The sequence below is a fragment of the Chiloscyllium plagiosum genome, chromosome 16, assembly GCF_004010195.1.
Source record: "Chiloscyllium plagiosum isolate BGI_BamShark_2017 chromosome 16, ASM401019v2, whole genome shotgun sequence".
Taxonomy (NCBI): domain Eukaryota; kingdom Metazoa; phylum Chordata; class Chondrichthyes; order Orectolobiformes; family Hemiscylliidae; genus Chiloscyllium; species Chiloscyllium plagiosum.
Window position 1 is genome coordinate 45,142,045 of NC_057725.1, and position 19,841 is coordinate 45,161,885.

A 19,841-nucleotide genomic window follows, 5' to 3' on the forward strand; every position below is an offset into this window, starting at 1 on the left:
GTTCTTCATGTGGACTGGAGTTCTATCGTTCTTATACAGGCAATGAAATATTTGAAGACTTCTCAGGTTCGCACAAGATCTTCACATTGCTCTCTTTTCAACTCTAAGAGCCAACATTCTGGACTCTTGCTCTTTCTCTCTTTCCCATCGTGGCATCTATTATGTGTTGCGGTCACAGTGGTCAAAGAAAGTTGGGGAATTGAACCGAGATCCATGGTGGGAAAAACCACTATATTTCCATAATCCGTCATAATTTAGCAGAAGTTCAAGGCAAACCCTGCGTAAATGGCAGAAATGGGTGCTTATGCCGTTCCTATAGGGTTTCTAATGGACAATCACCAAAGCGCCGTGGAATATCACTGGACATATCTTAGCAATACCAGCCAGAGCATTTATTCAGTCTGGCCACTAGATGACGCTTTCTCTACTCACCCACAGTTTAATCAGGACCTGGTAGCGCGGCACATACATTACTTTCAATCTGTTGCAAAACATAGACCTGCTTCCAATCACATGATTTTATTTTGCAGATTAAATATCACACAAAATTTTTAAACGGTGGCATCATCCATATGTATTAATCCGCTTTAAAATTGTCAGATTCTCATCCTTGTAACAATTTGATTTTATTAATCAAAAATAATTTCAAGAATATTTTCACATAATCACAGGAGCACAATTAATCTTATACACTCAACCAGTTGGACAAAGCGTTTAACCATATGCAACCAAAAGAATTAATAATTAGCTTTACGCATTACACTTAAATATAATGGCTATCTTAATTGTCATTTAAAAAATGTTGGTGGAAAGGTTATATAATTGTAATGCAACTTAATTTACAACATAAGCGATGCCCACGTTATTTACTTGTATTTTTAACTGACCCTGTATTTTATTTTCTTCTATGTTTAAAATACACATATAAAACATAAATAAGAATTTTTAATCGCAATTTTGTTTTGCAGATAGGATTTCACAGAAACTGATCATTACTTAACTTCAAAGCAAAACCAAAATTCTACACATACTGGAAATATGAAATAAAACAGTGCTTAAAATATTCAGCCAGTCAATCAACATTTGTGAAGAAAGAGTTAAAGTTTTAGGTTGATAACCTTTCACGAGCACGAGAAAACTTTAGGGATATATTAGGTTTCAAACAGTACAGAGAGAGTGAAACGGGATAGAGATAGAAGAAAGAACTTGAGGCAAGGATGCAATTGGGTTGAAGGGAACAATGATTAAATTATAAGAATGTTGGTTCAAGGGAAAAAAATTATAGAAGTAAGGAATGAAAAGATGGATGTAAAGAAGTTTTAAATGACAATAGCAAAATTATAACCAAAATCTGTTGTCTGAAAAATGGAATCAGCCACTATGCTCTGAATCTGTTCAACTCAGTAAGTTGTAAAAATCCCACGGTGAAGCTGTCATAGAGTCAGAGATGTACAGCACGGAAACAGACCCTTCTGTCCAACTCGTCCATGCTGACCAGATATTCCAACCAAATCTAGTCCCACCTGCCAGCACCTGGTCCATATCCCTCCAAACCCTTCCTATTCATATACCCATCCAAATGACTTTTAATTGTTGCAATTGTACAAGCCTCCACCACTTCCTCTGGCAGCTCATTCCATATATGCACTACCCTCTGCATGAAAAGGTTGCTCCTTAGGTCTCTGTAATATATTTCCCCTCTCACCCTAAACATATGCCCTCTAGGTCTGGACTCCCCCACCCCAGGGAAAATACTTTGTCTATTTATCCTATCCATGCCCCTCATGATTTTATAAACCTCTATAAGGTCATCCCTCAGCCTCCTACACTCCAGGGACAACAGCCCCAGCCTATTCAACCTCTCCATGTAGTTCAAGTCCTCCAAACCTGGCAACAACCTTGTAAATCGTTTCTGAACCCTTTCAAGTTTCACAACATCTTTCTGATAGGAAGGAGACCAAAATTACATTCAATATTCCAAATGTGGCCTAACCAATGTCCTGTACAGCCACAACATGACCTCACAACTCCTGTACTCAATACTCTGACCAATAAAGTAATATTTCTGCTGCCTTTGTCCTTCTAGATGGTAGAAGGTAGGATTGAAGGAACCTTGGTGAATTATTGCACTGTGGTTTGTAAATGGAGCACACTGCTGCTACTGTGCATTGGCGGTGAAGTCAATGATTATTAAAGGTGGGGTGCTAATCAAATAGGTTACTTTAGTCTGGATGGTGTTGAACTTCTTGACTGGTATTGGAGCTGCTCTCATCCTAGCATTTGTGCAACTACACTTCTCACTGCCTTATAGATGGTGGACAAGGATCTGGGAAATCAGGAAGTCTGGTTGTCACTTCCTATCTACCTGCGACTCCACTTTCACTTCCTATCTACCTGCGACTCCACTCCACTTGAACCTGCAGTCCAAGGTCTCTTTGTTCAGCCACGCTCCCTAGGACCTTACCATTAAGTGTATAAGTCCTGCTAAGATTTGCTTTCCCAAAGTGCAGCACCTCGCATTTATCTGAATTAAACTCCATCTGCCACTTCTCAGTCCATTGGCCCAGCTGATCAAGATCCCATTATAATCTGAGGTAACCTTCTTCACTGTCTACTACACCTCCAATTTTAGTGTCATCTGCAAACTTACTGACTACACCTTTTATGTTCACATCCAAATCATTTATGTAGATGACGAAAAGTAGAGGACCCAGCACTGATCCTTGTGACACTCCACTGGTCACAGGCACCCAGTCTGAAAAACAACCCTCCACCACCACCCTCTGTCTTCTATCTTTGAGCCATTTCTGCATCTAAATGGTTAGTTCTCCCTGAGATTCCATGAGATTTAACCTTGCTCACCAGTCTCCGATGGGGAACCTTGTCAAACACCTTACTGAAGTCCATATAGATCACATCTACCGCTCTGCCCTCATCAATCCACTTTGTTACTTCTTCAAAAAACTCAATCAAGTTTGTGAGACATGATTTCCCACGCACAAAGCCATGGTGACTATCCGTAATCAGTCCTTGCCTTTCCAAATACATGTACATCCTGTCTCTCAGGATTCCCTCCAACAACTTGCCCACCACCAACATCAGGCTCACTGGTCTATAGTTCCCTGGCTTGTCCTTACCACCTTTCTCGTAGAATCATACATCACAGAAACAGACCCACTGTCCAACATGTCCATGCTGACAAAGTTTCCCAAACTAAACTGGTCCCATTTGCTTGCAGGTGGTCCACATCTCTCTAAACCTTTCCTATTCATGTACTTGTCCTAAATGTCTTTTAAATGTTGTAATTATACCTGCATCAACCGCTTTCTCTGGTAGTTCATTCCACACATGAACCACCTCTGTATGTAAAAGTACTCAAGTTTTGATTGACTTCATTAGAAAAGGTTTAAATAATCAAGCCCAAAGAGGTGATCATTGGAATGGGATGGAGAATTAAAACCACAAATGACAGGAAACTCAGGATCAAGCTTGGAGATTAATCACATTGTGATTCCCTAATGTAGATTTGATCCGCCCAATTTATTTTCATTAATTCACAGGATGTGGTTGTCAATGGCTAGAACACCATTCATTGGCCATCCCTAATTTGCATGGAAAAAGTGGCAATAGTGAGCTAACTTCTTGAATTTGTAGTCCTTGGAATGTGGGGTGTGGGAACACCTATACAGCTGATATAAAGTGAGATCCAGCAGTTTGAACCACTGGCAGTGAAGACCATACAGCTCCAAATCAGGATGGTGTGTGTCTTAGAACAGACCTTGCAAGCGATGGCACTCCCATATTTCTGCTGCCTTTGTCCTTCTCGATGGTGGAAGGTAGGATTGAAGGAACCTTGGTGAATTATTGCACTGTGGTTTGTAAATGGAGCACACTGCTGCTACTGTGCATTGGCGGTGAAGTCAATGATTATTAAAGGTGGGGTGCTAATCAAATAGGTTACTTTAGTCTGGATGGTGTTGAACTTCTTGACTGGTATTGGAGCTGCTCTCATCCTAGCATTTGTGCAACTACACTTCTCACTGCCTTATAGATGGTGGACAAGGATCTGGGAAATCAGGAAGTCTGGTTGTCACTTCACTGCAGAATTCCCAGACTCTGACCTATTTCTATCTATAATATTTGTATGGCTGGTTCTGATCAGTTTCTTGACAATGTCAACTCCCAGGATGTTGATAGTAGGAGATTCAATAATTGCCATTGAACATCAAGAAACAGTATTAGTTGGAAATGTCTTTGCCAGGTACTTGTGTGACGTGCATGTTACTTTCCACTTATCAGCTAAAACCTAGATATTTTCCAGGTGTTATTGCATGATGGACACAAACTACTTCCATACTGAGGTGTCCTGAATTTTGTACAATCATCAACATACATCCCTATCTTCAGATCCTGTAATGGAGGGAAGTTCATCAATGAAACAGTCGGGACAATAACCTGAGGAACGTCTGCATTGGGGTCCTGCGACTGAGATGATTGATCATAATCTTCATTTGTGCTTGGTATCATTCCAAGCAACAGAGTGTTTTCCCTCAATTCTCACTGACTCCAGTTTTTCTAGGGTTGTTTAATGTCATCCAAGTTCAAATGTGGCTTAAGTGACAAAAATAGTCACTCACAGCTCCATTCTGAAGTACAATTTGTCAATGTTTGAGCCAAGGCTGGAATGAGGTCAGAAGCTGAGTGGCCCTGGCAAAACTCAAACTGAGTATGTTATCCTTCAGCAAGTGTCTCCTAATATCACTATTGATGGCCCCTTCCATAACTTTACTGATAACTGTGAGCAGACAAGTAGAAAATTAAATGATTGGGTTTGATGTGTCCTGCTTTTTCTGAACGGTAACAGTCTGATAATGTTAGTTCCTAAACAAGAGGGCTTAATGAAACTCTGTATAGATTATAAAACAGTTAAACACAATCACAAAGACAGACTCATATCTATTCTGCAGCTAGAAGACTACATGGATAGACTTGGCAGTGCCTCATTCCCTTCTAAGACTGATCTATCGATGTGGTATTTGCAAATTGCGTTAACTTAAAAGGGTTAAAGAAATTTCTATTTGTGTTACATCAAATTGATTATAGCAATGTGGAGTGATGCTATTTGTTTAAGCAACACCCCTGCTACATTCCAGAGTCTTATGAATCAAGTTATAGCCAAGGTTCATAACTGTGCAGAAAAATGTGTTGCTGGAAAAGCGCAGAGGGTCAGGCAGCATCAAAGTTGCAGGAGAATCGACGTTTCGGGCATAAACCCTTCTTCAGGAACGATGATGGAGGTGGGGATGGGTGGTGGGGATTAGAGTGTCAGGGCCAGTTTTCAGGAATCCTGAAGAAAGGCTTAAGACCGAAACGTCGATTCTCCTGCTCCTTTGATGCTGCCTGACCTGCTGTGCTTTTCCAGCAACACATTTTTCAGCTCTGATCTCCAGCATCTGCAGTCCTCACTTTCTCCTTTTTCATAACTGTGCAGTTTATTTAGGTAATGATGTGGTACATAGTGATATATGGAAAGAGCATGTAAGAAAAGTCAGAAGACCTGGTTACGTATTTACAGTAGTAACATAGTTAGCTAAGAGTAAGCTTAGAAAAGCAAAAGTAACTTACCCAGGATATATTGTGACAAGGACAAACATTGCCATATAAAATAAAAGTGAAAACTCTATTAGAAATTACTGTTTCTAAAACAAAACGAGGCTTTCGGTGTCACCTGAAATGTTTGAATATTTTCAGCATGGTACCTGTACCTTTAACAAGCTTGTTAAAGAAATAAGCAAAAGTGGTATGATTGGTAGAATGCCAAGCTGCCTTTGAGCAGCCATCGCTGAGGCATGTCCGAATCATCCAACAGCTACTTAGGCAGCTATTCTGAAGCGTTAAATAAGAAAAGTAAGGGTGTCAGCTAGCTAGGGAGCCAGATGGGTTGGGTACCACACATTGCTAGTGTGTATAGGGTAAGTTGGGGTTGTGGGTGTATCGTTGTGTCAGTCCGGAAGCTGGGGATGTGGGTGGGGAGTTGGATATCGGTGGTAAAGGCTTCTTCTCCAGGGTGGTGACTGTTCCATGCTGGCAGAGGAGTGGGGGGGGGGAATGTCAGAACGATGATGGAGGTGGGGATGGGTGTTGGGGATTAGAGTGTCAGGGCCAGTTTTCAGGGCTATCACTGACTTTGGCCACTTAATATGCTTTTGCTTTCAACTTAATATTCTCCTTAACTTCCTTGGTTAGCTATAGTTGGTTGACCCTATATTAGAATCTTTCCTCCTTACTGGGATGTATTTTTGCTGAGAGCCATGAATTATCTCCTTAAGCCCATAAGACCAGAAGACATAGGAGCAGAAATTAGGCCATTCAACCCATTGAGTCTGCTCTACCGTTCAATCAAGGCTGATAACTTTCTCAATCCCATTCTCCCTCTTTCTCCCAGTAACCCTTGATCCCCTGCATACTCAAGAACACATCTATCTCAGTCTTAAATATACACAATGCCCTGGCCTCCACAGTCTTCTGTGGCAATAAATTCCATAAATTCACCACTCTCTGGCTGAAGAAGTTTCTCCTTACTTCCATTTTAAAATGTCTTCCCATTACTCGAAGGCTGTGCTCTCGGGTCCTAGTCTCTCCACGTTTTCCCAACATCCATGCTGTCCACACCACTCAGTATTCTGTATGCTTCAATTAGATTCCTGTTCTTCCTTCTAAACTTCATCGAGTATAAACCCAGAGTCCTCAAACATTCCTCATATTTTAAGTTTTTCATTCCTAGGACCATTTGCATGAACTGAAGTCAGTGATAGTCCTGAAAACTGGGATAAATCATCATTTTGATCATCATTAAAAGGTGTCAACAACTGTGTCATCAAGCAGTACCTTTGCAGCACTAACCAGTTCACTGAAGCCCAGTTCAGGTTTCACCAGGGCCATTCAGCTCCTTACCTCATTACATCCTTGGTTCAAACATGGACATAAGCATTGAATATTAAAGGTGAGGTAAGAGTGACAGACCTTGACATCAAGGCTGTGTTCGACTGAATGTGGCATCAGGGATCCCTAGCAAAACTGGAATCAATGGGAATCAGGGATCAAATTCTCTGCTACCTGGAGTCATATCTGGCACATACAAAGATGGTTATGGCTTTTGAAGTTCAGTTACCTCAGCTCCAGGACATCTCTTCAGGAGTTCCTCAGGATATGGCCCTCAGCCCTATCATCTTTAGCTGCTTCATCAATAAACTTCCCTCCATCATAAGGTCAGAAGTGGGGATTTTCGCTAATGATTGCACAAGGTTTAGCACCATTCATGACTCCTCAGATACTGAAGCAGTCCATGTTCATGTGCAACAAGATCTTGACAATATCCAGGCTTGGGCTGATAAGTGGCAAGTAATATTCAGACCACATAAATACCACGCAATGACCACCCCTCAAAAGAAACATCTAACCATCACTTTTTGATATTCAATGTTATTACCATCAATGAATCCCTCACTATCCATATCCTGGGTGTTACCAATACCCAGTAACTCAATTAGTCTTTCCATATAAACACACAGTGCTTCCATGAGCAGGTTAGATGCGAGGAATACTGTGGCAGGTAACCCACTTCCTGACTCCCCAAAGCATGTCCATCATCTACAAGGCACAAGTCAGGAGTGTGATGGAATACTTGCCTGAATGGGTGCAGCTTCAGCAACACTCAAGAAGTTTGACACCATCCAGGACAATGCAGCCTGCTGATATGCACCACATCCACAGCAACCACTCCCTTCACGACTGATGCTCTTTGGCAGTAGTCTGCATTATCTAGAAGATGCACTGCAGAAATTCAAAAATCCTTCAACAGATCCTTTCAAACCCACGACCATGTCTTTCTAGAAGGACAAGAGCAACAGATATTTGGGAACATCAATACCTGAATGTTCCCCTCCAAACTACCCACAACCCTGACTTGGAAATATATCACCATTCCTTCACTGCTGCTGGGTCAAAGTCCTGGAATTCCCAGCCTAAGGCCATTGTGGGTCAACTCACAGCACACGGACTAGAGTGTTTCAAGAAGGCAATTTGGACTTTGGTTTAAATGGAAATAAATTGCTCCTGATGTTTGTTTTATTTTGTAGCAGCTGGCTGATTTCAATGGTCAATTTAATGTTGAGACATGGCACAGGATACACCACTTCATCATACTGATAATTTGATAAGTTTAGTAAAACTGTAATTACTGTGTATATTTTGTATCAGTACATTTGCCTTGATATTGGACCAGTGGAGTGCCACAAGAATCCATGCTGTGTCCACTACTTTTCATCATTTATATAAATGATTTGGATGTGAGCATAAGAGGTATAGTTAGTAAGTTTGCAGATGACACCAAAACGGGACGTGTAGTCAACAGTGAAGAAGTTTACCTCAGATTACAACAGGATCTTGATCAGATGGGTCAATGGGCTGAGAAGTGGCAGATGGAGTTTAATTTAGATAAATGTGATGTGCTGCGTTTTGGGAAAGCAAATCTTAGCAGGACTTATACTCTTAATGGTAAGGTCCGAGGGAGTGTTGCTGAACTAGGAGACCTTGGAGTGCAGGTTCATAGCTCCTTGAAAGTAGAGACACAGGTAGATAGGATGGTGAAGAAAGTGTTTGGTATGCTTTCCTTTATTGGTCAGACTATTGAGTATAGGAGTTGGGAGGTCATGTTGCAGCTGTACAGGACATTGGTTAGACCACTATTGGAATATTACGTGCAATTTTGGACTCCTTCCTATCAGAAAGATGTTGTGAAACTTAAAGGGTTCAGAAAAGATTTCCAAGAATGTTGCCAGGGTTGGATGATTTGAGGTTGAATAGCATAGGGCTGTTTTCCCTGGAGCATCGAAGGCTGAGGGGTGACCTTATAAGAGGTTTATAAAATCATGAGGGGCATGGATAGAATAAATAGACAAATTCTTTTCCCTGGGGTGGGGGAGTCCAGAACTAGGGGGCATAGGTTTCGGGTGAGAGGGGAAAGATATAAAAGACACCTAAGGGGGCAACTTTTTCACGCAGAGGGAAGTACATGTATGGAATGAGCTGCCAGAGGAAGTGGTGGAGGCTTGTGCAATTGCAATATCTAAAAGGCATCTGAATGGGTATATGAATAGGAAGGGTGCTGGCAGGTGGGACTAGATTGGGTTGGGATATCTGGTCAGCATGGATAAGTTGGTCCAAAGGGTCTGTTTCCATGCTGTACATCTCTATGACTCTTTGAATCTAAGGCAACTCACCAACACCTTTGCAACTAGGGGTGGGCAATAAATGCTGGACCCAGCCAGCAATGATCTAGTCCGTGAGTGAAAATAAAATCCATTTAGAATCCAGCAAACAAGGACTAAACATATAATAAAGACAAAGAAAGTAAAATACAGTGGCAAACTAATGAGGAATATAAGAACTGACAGTAAGTACTTATTTGGATTTATAAAAAGAGAGAGGTTAAAGTGAACATAGGTTCCTGAGAAAATTAATCTGAGGACATAGTTTTTCAGAACAAGAGATATTTTGCATTAGTTTTTATGGTGGAAGATATTTCAGACACCCCATTAATATTAAAGAATGCAGGTGAGGAAATAAGTAACATCACCATCACTAAAGAAATATTATTAGAACCAAAGGCAGGTAACCTCCCTGGCCCTGATGCTTGTGTTGTAGGATCCTACAAGTGGTAACTACAGAGATGGTGAAGGGGTTGCTTGTAATTTTCTAAAATCACTGGATTCTGGCCAAGTACCAGAGGTTTAGAAAACTTCTAATATGATACCCTTTTTCAAAAAGGGAGGGAAGCTAAAAATATATAACTGTAGGTTGGTTCGCATAACATTTATTATTGGTGAAGCATTGGAATAAATTAGAGCAGAACATTTGGAAAACTATAATCTGATCAGGTTATAGTCCAACATTTGGAAGCGCTAGCTGTCGGAGCGCTGCTCCTTCATCAGGTGGCATCTGACAAGGTACCTCATAAAAGCCTAAATCATAAGATAAGAGCTCATGATGTTGAAGGTAATATAAGGGCTTATGCTTGAAACGTCGATTCTCCTGCTCCTCGGATGCTGCCTGCCTGGCAGCACCACACTCATTGATGTGGATAGAGCAGGATAATGAGCAGGGAACAGTGAGTGGGGACAATGGGAAGGTGAACGTTTGACAGGGATCAGGGCTGGGACTACAATATAATATATTGTAATGACTTGAAAGAAAGAAGTGATTGTACTGTCGGAAATTCGCAGATAACACAAAAACAGGTGGAAATGCATCATGTGAAAGAGATACAAACAGTTTTCAGAGATTTTGATAGGTTAAGTAAATAGAAAAAGTGCTGGCAAATGGAATACAATGTGGGAAAAGGTCAACTTGTTAATTTTTGAAGGAATAACAAAAGAATAGAATATTATTTAAAAAGGAGAAAAGCTATAGAAAGATGCAGCACAAAGGGGCTTGGAGGTACTTGCACATGAAACATATATCAGAAAGCTAGCTTACAGGTGCAGTAGGTAATCAGGAAGGCTAGTGGAATGTTTGCTCTAATTGCAAGAGGGTTGTAATACAAGAATAGGGAAGTCTTACTGCAACCATACACAGTGCTGGTAAGATCACATCTGGAGCACAGTGAGGAGTTTTGATCCCCTTATTTAAGGGGAGATATTATTTCATTGGAGGTAGTTCAGAAAAGGTGCACTAGAGACTCTCTTATGAGTAAAGACTAAGCCGGTTATGATTCTACTCATTGGAGTTTAGAAGAATGAAAGGTGATCTCATTGAAACATATCATATTCTTATGGGCTTGACAGGGTAAATACTGAGAGGATGATTCTCCTCATGGGAGTGTCTAGCACCAGAGGGTATGGTCTCAGAATAAAGGGGTGTCAATTTAAAACTGAGATGAGGATGAATTGCTTCCTTCATCAAAGGATGAGAGACTTTGGAAATCCTTGCCATAGGGGCAGTGTCCTTGTGAATTCATTCATTGAATCCCTATAGTGTGAAAACAAGCCATTTGGCCCATCGAGTCCACACCAACCCTTCAGAAAGCATCACACCCAGACCCACCCTCAACCTTTAAGCCTGCATTTCCCATGGCTAATCCACCTAGTCTGCACACCATGGGCAATCCACCTTATCTGTGCATCTTTGGACTGTGGGAGGAAACTGAAGCATCCAAAGGAAACCCACACAGGCACAGGGAGAATGTGCAAACTTCCACACAGTCACCCAAGTATGGGATTGAACCTGGGTCCCTAGTGCTGTTAGGTAGCAGTGTTGACCATTGAGCCACCCAAGGCTGAGATAGATAGATTCTTGATTGATAATAGAACCAAGGGTTACAGGAAAAATGTAGGAAAGTGGACGTGGGGAATTTCGGATCAGCCATGATCCTATAGAATGGTGGAGCAGGCTCAAGAGGTAGAATGGCTTATTCATGCTCCTATTTCATATGATTCATATGGTCATGGATACTGAGCAATTCCGGAATATTCTAACAGTGGCAAGATGTTCTGGGTGTTGTGGGTGGAATGATGTTAGAATCAGATGAAAGAACCTGCAGAGGTATAGGTAGTTATTGAGGTGAGTTTGGTAAAAATGGGATAAGGAAACTCTCTAGGCCTCACAGAGAGAAAACTTCAAGGAAGTTCGATCAAACTGATACTTAGCTAAAAATATATAATATTTATCCCTAGGTTTAAAATCATTTCACTTTTCCTGATAACTATTAACTTAGCTGTTTTCCAGGGATTTCCAACAGAGTCTGCTGTGTTAGGGATTCTGCATAGCCCTGACAAGGGTGGCTCAGTGGTTAGCACTGCTGCCTCACAGTGCCAGGAACCTGGGTTCAATTCCAGCCTTGGGCGACTGTCTATGTGGAGTTTGCACGTTCTGCATGGGTTTCCTCCCACAATCCAAAGGTGAATTGGCCATGCTAAATTGCTCGTAATGTTAAGGGATGGATAAATGTAGGGGAATAAGTTTGGGTGGGATACATCAAAGAAGGAGCAGTGGAGGACTTTGGGTCTGTACTTGGAGTTTAGAAGAGTGGGGGATCTGATTGAAACTTAAATATTACTGGTCAGTGTGGACTTGTTGGGCTGAAGGGCCTGTTTCCACAGTGTAGGGATTCTGTGAGATTCCAGTTGGTGACACTCCAACAATATCTGGGTCTATGTACTTTATATATTTAATAAAGGTGTCTCATGATTGCAATTAGCAGAAAGTAGGATTTTGCGATGGATGACGAATGTAGGCTTTTTAAAGCTTGCAGATACAGAGTGTCTTTCCTTAAAATGAGACAGGGCAATGCTTTGGAAATCTAAAGCACAAGGGGACTTAGGAATCTTAGTTCTGGATTCTCTTAATGTTAACATGCAGGTTCATTTGGCCATGATTTGGAGATGCCGGTGTTGGACTGGGATGTACAAAGTTGAAAATCACACAACACCAGGTTATAGACCAACAGGTTTAATTTGGAAGCACACTAACTTTCGGAGCGACGCTCCTTCATTTGGCAGTTAGGAGGGCAATTGCAATGTCAGCATTCACTTCAAGAGTGTTAGAATACAAGAGTAAGATGTACTGCTAAGGCTGTGAAAGGCTCTGGTCAGATCACATTTGGAATATTGAGAGCCATTTTGGGCCCTGTATATAAAGAAGGATATGCAGGCCTTGGAGGTGGCCCAGAGGTGATTTACAAGAATGATCCCTGGAATGTAAGGCTTGTCAAAGGAGGAGCGGTTGAGGACTTTGGGTCTGTACTCGGAGTTTAGAGGGATATGGGTGGGACATCTGACTGAAACTTAAATATTACTGGGACACCTGGATAGAATGGATGTGGAGAAGATATTTCCACTAGGAAGAGAAACTAGAACAGCCTCAGAGTGAAGGGATGACCTTTTAGAACTGAGATAAGGAAGAATTTATTCAGTCAAAGGATGGTGTATCTGTAGAACTCAATGCCACAGATGGCTATACAGACCAAGTCAATGAGTGCATTTAAGACAGATGGATAGGATTCTTGATTGGTAAAGGGATCAAAAGTTATGGGGAGAAGGCAGGAGAATGGGTTTGAAAAACATATCTGCCACGATTGAATGGCAGAGCAGATTCAATGGGATGAATAGCCTAATTCTGCTCCTATATCTTATGGTCCAATATGTATTTTTGATGAATAGCCATTGTTGTAATGCAATAAACATATTCCTTACAGCAAGGCCTCACAAACAAGATAATAATATCTTTTTTAAAAATGGAAATGCACATCCACTGTTGGGCCTTTGTTAAAATTTCATCCACATGGCAGCAATCTGACTGTGTAACACTCCCTCCGCACAACGGTGGCTCAGTGGTTAGCACTGCAGCCTCACAAAACCAGGGTCCCAGGTTTGATTCCAGCCTTGGGTGATTGTCTGTGTGGAGTGTGCACATTCTCTCCGTGTCTGTGTGGCTTTCCTCCGGGTGATCTGGTTTCCTCCCACAGTCCAAAGATGTGCAGGTCAGGTCAGGTGAATTGGCCATGCTAAATTGCCCATAGTGTTAGGTGCATTAGTCAGAGGAAATGTGACTGGGTGGATTACTCTTCGGAGGGTCAGTGTGGACTTGTTGAGTCGAAGGGCCTGTTTCCACACTGTAGGGAATCTAATCACTTGTAACCAAAGTCTTGCAGCAGCAAGTGCTTTTTTTTAAGTAACACACCTCTGCTCAAAGCAACCCTGCAGCTACCTCTGAATTCTTCCCTGAGGCTGTGGATCTGGCTCCAGTTGTCATCAGAGGGGCGGTGTGGACTTGTTGGGCCGAAGGGCCTGTTTCCACACTGTAGGGAATCTAATCTCATCTAAACTGAACTGAAGCTCCAGCCTAGACTATGCGCTCACAACTCTGGAGGATGTGCTGAACCTAAAACATTCTGATGTAAGGTGAAGAGCACTACCAGAGCCATAGTTTACAGAAATAGAATCAATTACAAATGGAAAAAAAAGTTACGCAATGCTTCAGGGTAACTCTATTAAACCTTCAAAGCCATGAGTTGGCACCAACAGATTGGAACATTTAGAAACGTGGTATCACTTTACAAGACACTGTGTACATTGATATCAAATGGCCTTGCAGACGTCACAAGATGTGTCACACTTTCTGACAAATGATTAACGTGACAATCACTTCAGACTTTTGCAGATTCTCTCCAGTCTCTGTCTTAACGATTTTATTTTCATTTTGGCCTGGATTTTACAGTAGTATTGATAGTATATTCTCTAGTATTACTATTCTGAAACTGGCAGCAACTTCTGGAGTCTGCGTACATGTAGCTAAATGTGGAAATCTCAAGTTGCGGTCAATTATTCTGTTTCTCCACAGGATGAGCTGTTGAGGTCGATTTCCCACCCTCCTTCCCAACAGACAGTGGTCAGGCAGAAGTCACTGAACTGATGGCAATTTGCTGTTTCACACTGCTAGGCCCAGTGCCAGATTCAGTCTAATGTCAGAAATGAGAAATTCAGACTGGACAGATCGTTAGTTATTCCTTTAATATCAGATGCACGAACATCCCTTCATCTCTTAACTATGAGGTCCAAGCCTTAGAACTTCATTGGCACAACGTGGACCAGTTCTTCTGAGAGCTTTCTTCTTCTGCATGAGTTACAAATAAATAAACTAACTCACTGCTGACCCCTTAGTTATTTTAAAATCAGGACTTAAGGAATCTTTTCCAGAATCTCAAAATGATGAAACAAATCTATCTCAGAATCCCCTCCTTTCCATAGTACGTGGTCTTTTTAAATAATCTGGCATTATCTTTCTACCTTGGTGATATCTTGCATTGTAGACTTTTATTGTTAATATAAAAGCGAAGAAAAAAATGTTTCCATTATTTGCTAAGGTCAAAGATTGACATTGATTAGATTTAAAGATTGACATTATCCTGAGGACGGGTCACTCGACCCGAAACATTAACTGATTGTTCTTCACAGATGCTGCCAGACCTGATGAGCTTTTCCAGGAATTTCTGTTTTCGTTTCTGATTTACATCCGTTTTCGTTTTTTACTTAAAGATTTGCATAGCATTTCTCAGGTGTTGCCAAGATCTTACCAAAGTTGCAATGGGACATTGCCACATCAAAAGCCAAACACTTTGTGGCAGGAAGGCACTGACAACCAAACTCAGTAACCGGCTCTAAAATAGAATTGCCAAACTACACGAGAGCAGGTTACCTGCCTGCAGACTCGGTTGGAAAATCAACTTGTCAAAAACAAGTGATAACACACCATCTTGTGGCTTAGTTGGGAAAGACAGCTATAGCTGAAAATGTGTTGCTGGAAAAGCGCAGCAGGTCAGGCAGCATCCAAGGAACAGGAGAATCGACGTTTCGGGCATAAGCCCTTCTTCAGGAAGGGCTTATGCCCGAAACGTCGATTCTCCTGTTCCTTGGATGCTGCCTGACCTGCTGCGCTTTTCCAGCAACACATTTTCAGCTCTGATCTCCAGCATCTGCAGTCCTCACTTTCTCCTCAAAGACAGCTATAGAACTAACATTGGATCAATGTTGCAGCCTTTTACCTTGATTTGGAGGTGGTGGTGTTGGATTAGGATGTACAAAGTCAAAAAATCACCCAACACCAGGTTATAGTCCAACAGGTTTACTTGGAAGCACAAACTTTCCAAGCACTGCTCCTTCATCAGGTAGTTGCCTCCAAATAAACATGTTGGACTATAACCTGATTGTGTGTGATTTTTAACTTTTATCAGCATCTTCTTTAGAAGTTGAGAATATTTACTTATTAGAGTAAAATCTCATTTACAAAGAGTAGCTTAATACTAATTTGTTTCAGCGGCCTATTTCTGAACAAGAATAAATTAAACTGTCCAAAGCCACAAACAGATCAGAAAGCAGAAAGCAACTGGTTAACATTGAGAGACAAAACGTAAATCACTCACTTTAATCAGAGTCGAAAAGTGTGGCGTTGGAAAAGCACAGCTGGTCAGACAGCAAGTGAGGGGCAGGAAAGTCGATGTTTCGGGCATAACCCCTTCATCAGGAATTTGGGGGGCTGAGAGATAGAGGATGGGGGTGGGGATGGGAGGGGGAAGGTAGCTGGGAAAGTGACGGGTAGGTACAGGTGGGAGGTAATTGTGATAGGTCGGTGGGGAGGGTGGAGTGGATAGGTGGGAAGGAAGATGGACAGGGAGGACAGGTCAAGGGGGCAACGCTAAGTTGAAGGGTTGGATCTGGGATGAGGTGGAGAGCGGGGAGATTTGGAAACTCACCTGAACCAGCAACACAAGGGTGTGGTTAGCTAATACCTGTCAGACTAATTTAAAACCCAGGGCAGCAATACCACTTTGCCTTTTCAACCACTACACTACTTAATCTTGGTCATAAATTGGACTCTCCACAAGGACATAGCTAATTGGTGCTTCGTTGGAAGTTGTACACTGAAAAATGTTCATCAGTGTCACCCTGAAAAATAGTAACAATGCCAAAATTGGCACTTGAAATTGTAGACAGAGACATTGAAAATTAATGTTTCTGCATGCCTAATAATTACCATGTGACTGTAAAGTACAAATGTGGACATTAGATGTAGATTGGCCTCAGTTGCAACACCTCATGGTCAAATAAACTATTAATACACTGTCTGGATCACACATGAATAATGGTCACTTGGAGGTGCTAAGTTAATTGACAAGTCCCTAGTTCCTTAGAAGGAAAACAAGCAAAATACATTTTGAACCTGCTTACATATTTTTGATGAAAGAGAGGAACAGAATTTCTAAGAACAGAAGTATTCTCATTCTACATCTCTTATTAATTAAATATGCACAAATGATATGACTAACAGTGTTGAGCAGCCTGAATTCTGGGACATTCTTGTAACAGGAGAAAGTGAGGACTGCAGATGCTGGAGATCAGAGCTGAAAATGTGTTGCTGGAAAAGTGCAGCAGGTCAGGCAGCATCCAAGGAACAGGAGAATCGACGTTTCGGGCATAAGCCTTTCTTCAAGAATGATTCCTGAAGAAGGGCTTATGCCCGAAACGTCGATTCTCCTGTTCCTTGGATGCTGCCTCCTGTTCCTTGGATGCTGCCTGACCTGCTGCGCTTTTCCAGCAACACATTTTCAGCCCACATTCTTGTAACATCAAGGGAAGGAAAAGATAAATACAGACTTGAGTACTGCTATACTGTCCCAATAATATGCCTCATCGTTCAATCTTTTCCATTTTCATCCATCAGTTTGCTGTGATATTGCTCAGTAAGACCATTGAAATAGAACTGAAGCATTACCTTTATAGCAATACCTTCAATTCTATGCACACAAATTGGATTCCATAAGTCCTTGACTTAAGTTGTGTTTGGCAAATTGTTTATGTTTGTTGTGAGTTAAAATAGCACAGCAGGAATTGACGGAAACTCTTTAACCCATGGGAAAAGGTGCACATGGAATTAAATTCATGACTTCTGCTTCAGTTAGGCCTTAGTCTAACATCACTGCAGGGCTGAGAGACATAACGTACAAATGCCTCAGACGTGGTAATTTACAAATTTCAAAGTTTTGAACTAGTTATTAGCAATAGTTGGATGTAAAAAGTACATTGATCATTACTTAATGGATATTTGCAGTACCCAATTTGGTCCATGTGGGGGTGTTAGAGCCATAGCAATACAGTTGACTCGATTTGGAGATGCCGGTGTTGGACTGGGGTGTACAAAATACTTCTTTCATATGTAAATCGCAAAACTTTTTTTATAATTTACATTCTCAGGTGAACTTTAACAATTGGTGTCAGCCAGATAATATGTTGAAGGTGTTAGCCCCCTGCGTTCCCGGTCTGTGCCATAATGTTTAGACTGATTCTAATCTAAAAAGTGAGTTAACAGAGCCAAGTACAATGTAACTCTGCAAGTATGACCATGTGGACCATATAAAAGCTGCAAACTCACAAATGGTTTGGGAGCAAAACATGCCTTGACAGCTTTTCCAAATGCTCTGGAACCTATGGGTTCTCCCTCTCTGTCAAGCATTGAAGAGACCTCAGAACCTGAGATGTACACAGTGGATGATACGCCTCGATGCCACCTGAAGAAGGGATTGAATTTCTTCCGAAACGCTCCACCTGCAAGAGGCAATCTACTGAGCATTACATGCTGCCTGTATCGGATGCAGAGTTGGAGGAACCTGACTCAGTGTTAAAACCAACTAGGGAGGACCAGCCTCTGTCTTGGGATTCAGCCCACATAATGTGTTGAAGGTGTTAGCCCCTATGTGTTGCTATCTGTGCCATAATATTTAGACTGATTCTAATCTAAAAAATGAATTAACAGAATCTTACATGGATTCATGCAGTTTTTGAGCAAAGTACAATGTAACTCTGCAAGTCTGCATACTCCCACACTCATACATGCACCCTCTCACAGACTTAGTCCCCTTTACATTCACACACACACATATACACTCTCTCTCACAGACACTCACAACCCCCTACTGAGGATCTAAAATTTGAATTTAAGCTGTTGTCAGAAGCAACAAGTAAATGTAGATTTTTATTAACCACAAAATGGCTTTTCAATTTAAAATAACACAACAAAATGGCTGCAAGTATTGTTTTGACTCTGTGAACTTGAACAGATGCTTTGCTAAGTTGGTTGTATTTAGAGATAAGAGAAAACAATGGAGTTTTCATAATATGAATCATAAGATAGTGATTTAGAATTCAAACTAACCTTGAACTGCTGCCATGACATGACGATTTATGTAATTAAGACTCCTTTCCCAGGGAATATCATTGGATCAGCCTGCTGTCAATCATGTCACCTTATCACATTTGATTGGTCTTGTAATTAAAGTTGTACTGTCTCTTAAAAAACATATAAATAATGTATAATTTTCGAATCTAATTGTGCAACTTCACCACGGAACACAGAAGCTTTAACCTCGGTGTTGCTGGACAGAAGTGTGTCAAGGTGCCTTAATTCAATAAACTAATGACCCTTGCTTTTGTGCAGATCGCATTCCGTTGATTCTTTTGACCGATCTCAAACCGAGAGGTCTCTAGATTGTGGACAGTGGCTTAAGAGCCTTGCGTCCTTCACTGTTGAGGGTTAAGGAATGCGGCCAGCCAGACGTGAGTATTTTATATACGTTTGGTTTTCCTCCTCATTCAACTTGTGTCTGGCCTGACGTCTCGCTATCTATTTTCTACTCCAGCCCGAAAGGATCGGTCTTGGCAAGGGAAGGATTAGGGGAACTCTATATATTTAAAAAAAAGGAGAGTGACATCTAAGGACAGACTTGAGAAATAGATCTGAAAGCAAAGAAAGAGAGAGAGCGTAGTGAACCTCTCCGAGCTCAGAAACTCCGATTTGGTTCGATTGGCATTATTTAAATTGGCACTGAAATTGTTCTGGGAGATAAGGAAGTTTGTTTAAAGATGGGTAATCACATAGATAAGACGGAAGATCTGTTTTTCACCATTAGTAAAAATGTGAGAAGTTTCCGGAAAAATCCAAAGACTTTCAACAACTTTCTGCCACCCTAAATAAAGCATAGGGTGATGAGCAGTGGCCACTCGGTGGCCCTTAAAAGTGTTCAATTGATCAAATCAGCCCAGCAAATGATTTGGCAAAGGAACAAGAATTCAAAGACAAAGAAACGAATTAGACTGTGGAGATAATATTGTGACGAAACTCCTAAAGAATCAAAGTTAAAAATCACACCACACCAGGTTATAGTCCAACAGGTTTAATTGGAAGCACACTAGCTTTCGGAGCGACGCTCCTTCATCAGGTGATTGTGGAGGGCT

The 19,841-nt window shown here is 41.4% G+C and overlaps 1 long non-coding RNA gene across 4 annotated transcripts in view; it reads left to right on the forward strand.

The window, feature by feature from the left end:
* The first annotated feature begins 18,580 nt into the window (after positions 1 to 18,580).
* Positions 18,581 to 19,841, forward strand: part of LOC122557850 — a 24,567-nt gene continuing 23,306 nt past the window's right edge. For all 4 annotated transcript variants that reach the window (XR_006313956.1, XR_006313958.1, XR_006313959.1 and 1 more), the window contains exon 1: positions 18,581 to 19,163. This is a non-coding gene — a long non-coding RNA (uncharacterized LOC122557850). The remainder of the gene's footprint in view (positions 19,164 to 19,841) is intronic.